This window comes from Notothenia coriiceps, unplaced genomic scaffold, assembly GCF_000735185.1.
Source record: "Notothenia coriiceps isolate Sejong01 unplaced genomic scaffold, NC01 NC01_scaffold00003306, whole genome shotgun sequence".
Taxonomy (NCBI): Eukaryota; Metazoa; Chordata; class Actinopteri; order Perciformes; family Nototheniidae; genus Notothenia; species Notothenia coriiceps.
In genome coordinates, this window is record NW_011336007.1 from 340,779 (window position 1) to 346,016 (window position 5,238).

The following is a 5,238-nucleotide window of genomic DNA, read 5'->3' on the forward strand; positions in this document are numbered from 1 at the left end:
AGCAGAGTAACAATAAATGACCCTCATCTTTGGATTGTTGGTTGAGCAAAACAAGGAATTTTTGACTGCAGTTTCAACTTGTTTGGCTTTTGGTAAACAGCTCAAATAACAGGAAGTGAAACTAAAACCATTCTTTTATAATAAACTAATGGATAATGGTGTTTTTAAAGCAAAAAAGCCACATTAACTGGTTACAGCTCCTCAAATATGACCAGTTTCTGGCTGTGGTGTGATACAACAAGCTTTGCTGTGACTTTTTATTTACAACTTTGTTTTTCTTGCATTTATACTCACTTAAAAATAAAATATTTAAAAAGAAAATTGCATTTTGTGTCCTTGTCCATCACTACAGTATATGGCTAATTACATTTTTATTCAAGTTGGCTTCCACATGGTGCCATATGCTTGGGACAGGGGCATAACGATAAGCAGATAACAGAGAAAAACAGGGCAGATAATGAAGTGAGTCCTGGACACACACACACACACACACACACACACACACACACACACACACACACACACACACACACACACACACACACACACACACACACAACACACACCGTGTAATTTTCTAGTTTCCTGTTTATTTCTCACAGTCTGAAGTAATTGTTTAAAATGTGGGACATCATCACACAACGTTTTTGAAAACAACCCATTTTTTTGAAAATGTTTTGAAGTGACAGTCCTAGCTGGATATATTACCTAACAGGAATAGTTAACCCCAATTTGTGCTAATCGTGGATTACATGTCATTTGTTAGACGCTTTTATCCAAAGAGACTTACATACTCAATACAGTGGACAACCCCACAGGAGCAATTTGGAGTGAAGTGTCTTGCCCAGGGACACAACGACATGCTGACTGCAGTTGGGTTTGAACCTGTTCCCAACACCAAGGCTCTATCCACTGCGCCACACGCCTCCCTGGAGTGTATAATAATCATCTTGAGTCATACATCCAATCAGTTTCTTGAATGCAAGAGAGATCCGAACACGGAGCCAAGTGTGCGCTCACACGTAAGGGTGAGTACAGAAGGTCAAAGTTGAATGTGGAGTCACTCTGTACATGTGGCTAACATGCATGATTGTATCATTTGCATTTATGTGGTTGAAAGAAATCTGAAAAATGAGTTCCCAACTCAGAAAATTCCCCAAACGCCCCATCCGATAAACATGGCTGACAAAAGTAAATGTTGGGTTGAGGCAATAAATATGTTAATAATAATAGTCCATGTACATTTCTATGCTCGTGTTATTTGCAAAACGGTATTCGGTTGGGGGAGTTATTTGGTGTCCTCATAGATACCAAGATAAGATAGAAAAGTTATTAGCATAAATCCTGAGAACAGCTAACAACTTGTGATTTAAACTCTCTAAGCAACAAGGCCAAAACCATCCATCACGGTATATGTGATTTGATATTACAGTAACGGTATATAAACATTGCACAAGATCACAGAAGAATCGCCACTGCAGTGGAAAAGTTAAAATATTTATGGTTGACATTTCTCTATCGGTGCATGCTATGTCACCCCACATAGCCCAACTCATCTTATTTGTAGCATTGTTTCCACATTATCAGAGGAGCATGTGAATGTACCTTTATCTTATCCTACGTGCTGCTGTGTGGGTGGAGAATATGTTAAGCTAAAGGTCAAGCTGGTGACCACTGATAACCATAACAAACCAAAACATGTTGCAGACAGCTGGTAAAGCCCTCTGAAGCTTTGCAACTTTAACCACAGCAGCTCTGCCAAGTGGCTTTTCAGGAATCGCTGCTGACAGAAGGAGGAAAGAGCGACTGGTTTGCAGCTTTTCAGGAAATAAAGTAGCAAACCTGCAGCTGAACTGACATCTGAGCAGCTACAGCCGAGTGGACAGCAGCTTTCAGTGTGCATACATTCATGTGACTCCTTGAGTGATCTGCCGAGCCACACTGAGTGAATATCCACTGTACTAACCTCTGGCTGACAGCTTTTTCGTGTTGATAATTTTAGCAGCATACTCCTGGCCGGTGGACTTCTTGCTGCATCGGCGGACAATAGAAAAGGCACCCCTGGAGCAGAAGAAAAAACATGACAGATCAGTGAAACCACTTCAAACATAACACAAATCTGTGTATCTCAGGGGAAAGTGCATGAACCAGACACACACTAAGGGCATGCTTTAATCGCATACACCTAAAGAGAGGGGAAAGGAAGCCACATGCATAATTAAATCAGTCTGATATTCTGTGTATGAGATCTGAGAAGAGGTCCTGGCTACTAGTGCTTGGCAGAGGAGAGGGGGGGCTTTATTCATGGTGAAAAGACACAGTTATTAGCTCACAGGCAGAGCTTGTGAGTGAAGGAGAATAAACTGAAAGATTCAACATTCAACTCTATCTTCTTGTCCATTTTTTTGCACAGACGCCTCCTTTAAACTCATGCTGTGTGGGAAGGTGGAGCTGCTCTATAAACCACACGCAAAGATTAGATGTTACAAAGTGGCTGTACTGTAACCTGTGTGTCCTAATCCGGGACGCAGTACATGTGCGATGCGCAAAACCAAGATTTGGAGTCTTGTATGCAGCAGAGCCTCGTTTTCTCTGTATTTTTTTTGACACTACAGTAACCCTGCAGTCTGCTTAGAAATGCACAAAAACAGCTGAATGATTGAACAGGAGCAACGAGGACGCCACCAGGCTACGGCTGCGTGCAAAGCGAGTTTTCGACCTGCAGTTAATTGACAAACAAGTTGGTCCTAAACGCGGATGTTTCACACCTTTCGGGTTACACAGAGAGCCACAATGGTGCAATACACCTTTAAATACACATTGAGGATTAAATACAAGCCTTTGAAGCGCTAACATGAACCTGCCTACAGCTTAATGTTGCTCTCCTACGCTTCCCTGTTTTTTTTTGACAGCCCTCTCCTGCCTTGTCAACACTGAAGTAAACGCGCACAATGGCAGCAGCAGCAGAGGAGAAAAACGTGCACGCACACACACACACACACACACACACACACACACACACACACACACACACACACACACACACACACACACACGGAGAAAGAGAGACAGACACACACACACACTGAATGCAACAAGAGCAGCGGCGGTGGTGGTCGCTTACTTTCCGAGTTCCTCAAACAGCTGATATTCGTCAGTGAATCTGGTCGAGAGTGGAACTGTAGACATGTTGACTGGGGAGAGAGGGGGGGATAGCCTCGCGCTTCAGTTGCCGTCTCGCGCAGGTTTCGGGAGGAGAACTCGTGAAGCAGAGAGGGGAAGAGAGGCTCGAGCTCAGAGAGAGGAGCAGGGAGTGGGAGGGAGGAGAGGGGGTGGGGGGAGCTGTAGTAACGAAGATCGTCTATTAAGATGATGAGTCACACTGTGTTTAAAAATAATAATTGGAAAGTGAAATTCCAAAGGTGGGCGTTAACCATATATTGCTATATTGATTTTGTTTTGTTTTACTCAAACCATTTTGATGTTTGCAACATGCATGCTTGCTATGTTTGGTCTTAGATCAGAATCAGAAATGTGCAAATAAAACAGTTTTTAGTCTTAAACCAAGTCTTAAACCTACTGCGTATTACACAGCTAAATCAACCATTTGACACCAAATATTGATTTTTAAATGATTTTGATTTAAATATGATGTTATTAACTCATCAAGGGTCTATAATCTGTACTGCTTTCATAGGTCTGTTATTCATAGCATGTGATCGTAAAACACACACATTTTATCAGTTTGTTAAATGCTGGAATTCTCTAACAAGAAAACAATGACAGAGTGAGACTTCTTTCTGCTTTTTCATCTTTGGCAGTAGTGGTGTAGGTGGGATGTAAACCACGCGAGATCTTTTCTGGTGTAGCAGAAGCCACAGATCCAGGTTCAGTTTCACCCTCTCTCCCTTCATATTCAACATATGTGCACAAAGGTAAAGCTGACTCCAGAACAGCTGAAAAGAGCAGCATCCTTGGAAGACCATGTAGTGAGATGTGATGCCGCAATATTTTAATATTGGCACAGAGCAATGAGCTGCATGCTCACTGTATTATGGTTTTCATTTCCTAATCTGGGCCTAGTAAAAAGAGGAGCGTTAGTCATTGCTGAAAATGTTGAACCAGGATACAATAATAGTGTATATAATTTGAACACTTCTGCTGTTTATTTCTCATGATAATTCATAATCAACAACGAAATGATGTTTCAAATATATAACAGAAACCCGCAAATGACAATAATCATTACAAAAAACCGCATTCAGTGTGCTATCAAAACAATTGTACATATTTATTTTTAAAGGTAGATCACATTTATTCATTGCAATGTGACATCAGACTGAGGATATACTGTATATGGAAAAACGCTTGATTACACAGATTATGATTGCACAGCTACATCTTAAAAACGTTAAATTAGCAGAAAAATGATCTCACACTGTTTGGGTTACCATTAACACTGTTTGCATGTGACAGTGAATTTATATAGGCTTTCACCTTTACTGAAAAATGCACATACCTCGCTTTTTATCTTTTAACAGTGAATCTGCCTCCATAGTGCTGACAAAGCTTTATCATTTAAATACATGTGTTTTATCTTCTCACATTCACCACACAGTAACCAGTAGAGTCTGTTTCAGGGAGTCGAGGCTTCGATCTGACTCGTGTGCAGTTTTAGGGATTTTAACTGTAAAATGGAGCATTATTGTATAAGAGACAGGGAATTATATGCGTTATGTAACGGCCTGCTGCAATGTAAAGGTTTATCTGAGCTTTCATGAATATCTCATGAAGGGTATTAATATATCCTCTTGGCACCATCTTTAAGTATGTATGTGTGTGTGTGGGTGATTACAGCTGCACACTCTCCAGTGATGTGCTTACTGTGTCCCTCACATGCATATATTTATTTTTGGGTCAGATGCAGCAATGATACACATGATTTAAGATAGACATATTTATTTAGTCGATGAAACAGTATTGGTGGAGTTTTACTGCTCTCGCACATGTTCAAATTTCACACAAGCTTTGAGCAATTTTAAGACACTTTTATGAACATTTGAACAATTGGTCAAACAATCACATGCTAAACATGAAAAGTCTCTCTTTTTGCAAATCAGCTCTAGAGATTTTTTCAGTGTCTTTAAGCTCAACTTTGAGGTTTAGTATTTTTGCTTCACATTGTTTCCGTTTAGCTTTATAAACCCACTGTACGCAAACAATGCAACAGACTAATTA

At 40.5% G+C, this 5,238-nt stretch overlaps 1 long non-coding RNA gene across 1 annotated transcript; it reads right to left on the reverse strand.

The window, feature by feature from the left end:
• Window positions 1-209: 209 nt before the first annotated feature.
• On the reverse strand, window positions 210-3,313 carry LOC104941280 (uncharacterized). Its single transcript, XR_797882.1, has 3 exons — window positions 3,125-3,313; window positions 1,963-2,061; window positions 210-222 (listed from the first exon to the last, which is right to left on the reverse strand). It is a non-coding gene; the product is annotated as an uncharacterized lncRNA (long non-coding RNA).
• Between the last annotated feature and the right edge of the window lie 1,925 nt (window positions 3,314-5,238).